Source organism: Meleagris gallopavo, chromosome 17 (assembly GCF_000146605.3).
Source record: "Meleagris gallopavo isolate NT-WF06-2002-E0010 breed Aviagen turkey brand Nicholas breeding stock chromosome 17, Turkey_5.1, whole genome shotgun sequence".
Taxonomy (NCBI): Eukaryota; Metazoa; Chordata; class Aves; order Galliformes; family Phasianidae; genus Meleagris; species Meleagris gallopavo.
Window position 1 is genome coordinate 5,110,002 of NC_015027.2, and position 1,371 is coordinate 5,111,372.

Genomic DNA, 1,371 nt, shown 5'->3' on the forward strand with positions numbered 1-1,371 from the left:
GCAAGCTCAGAACACTCCCATTCGCACTCACTTGGTGTGACTGTAAACAACTGCACAGCAATGGAAAATCCCAGTGCGGCATTCTCACCTCTCCTGCAGGACTTCACTGCTCTTCCAGCAGAAAGGCAGTGAGTTATAAACCTGGCAGTGAAATTTGAGGGATGTGGAATTCCAAATGACACCGTGCTGGGTCTGTGGGTTTACCTACACAATCTTTCAGGACTCTAATGAGAATTACACAGTTAAAGCCTTATGCACCGGTGTGAAAATACTGTCACTGAGCACATAATTGTGTGCCTGAGGCTCTCAGGTCCCTTCACTAAGAGAAAAGCACGGATCTGTTGTTGTAAAAGCCGCCTGTGCCATTCTGGGTTCCACCACAATAGCTGCAGTCATGCATTTGGACTGAAGATAAAATACAACACCGTGACGAATTTGTGTACTTCATACAGTACCAGCCCTAATTTTCAGATGCCGCTTTCATGCAGCGTGCAGCTGTGAGGGAGAGCTCAGCAGCTGGCTCGCCTCTGCTCTGCCTTCATTCCCTATGCCGAGAATTCCCCCAGTGCCCACTGCCCAACCCCTGCAGTGGATGCTCACTGCCTCCCTTAGCACAGCACTCCACCACCAGAGATGCTACAGGCCCCAGCCCGCGTCACCTCAAAGGAATTCACCCTTGACTTCCAAGGAGCAGGATTGGGCTCTCTGCCCTCGCCGTCACTGGCACTAAAAGCAGCAGATAGCATTGGGCAGACATTGCCTTGTGCAATAAAACTGCTGCCTCCCTCACCGGTCTCGGAGTGCTCCTGGTAAGGCAGACGTGGGCTCTCGGTGGGGCTCTCCATGGGGTCCCTTCATGGGGTCTTTCCTTGGCATCACTCCATGGAGTCACTCCGTGGGGTCTCTCCATGAGACTCTCAATGGGGTCACTCTGTAGGGTCTCTCAATGAGGCTCTTTATGGGGTCATTCCATGGGGTCACTCCATGGGGCTCTCCTGGGGATCTCTCCTTAGGATCCCTCTGTGGGGTCTCTCCATGGGATGTTCTTTGGGGATCTCTCCGTGCGGGTCTCAGCTGAAGCTGTGCACCCTGGGAGGGGCTATCCATGTCCTGAGCAGCTGTGTTGGTATAAATTAATCAATTGGAAGGACGATAGGGGATGAAGGAGATGAGGAGATGCAGGGTAAAATGCTTTATTACCCAAAACATTTGGGGAGGGGGGGATAGATATTTGTTGAGGAAGCTGTACAGCTGCTTGCAAACAGAAAATGAGACAGTGATCAGCAGGATCCGTATTTATTTGTTAATCCCTCAGCAGCTGCAATGCACGTTAACCTTCACCCTTCGGGCGGGCAGAGAGAGCGGTTCAAA

The 1,371-nt window shown here is 51.8% G+C and overlaps 1 protein-coding gene across 1 annotated transcript in view; it reads left to right on the forward strand.

Moving 5' to 3' along the window:
* Window positions 1–689: 689 nt before the first annotated feature.
* The window catches only part of CDK2AP1 (cyclin dependent kinase 2 associated protein 1), a 14,923-nt gene continuing 14,241 nt past the window's right edge, over window positions 690–1,371 (forward strand). The window contains exon 1 of the mRNA XM_010720091.3: window positions 690–809. The gene's annotated coding sequence lies outside the window, so the exon portion shown is untranslated. The remainder of the gene's footprint in view (window positions 810–1,371) is intronic.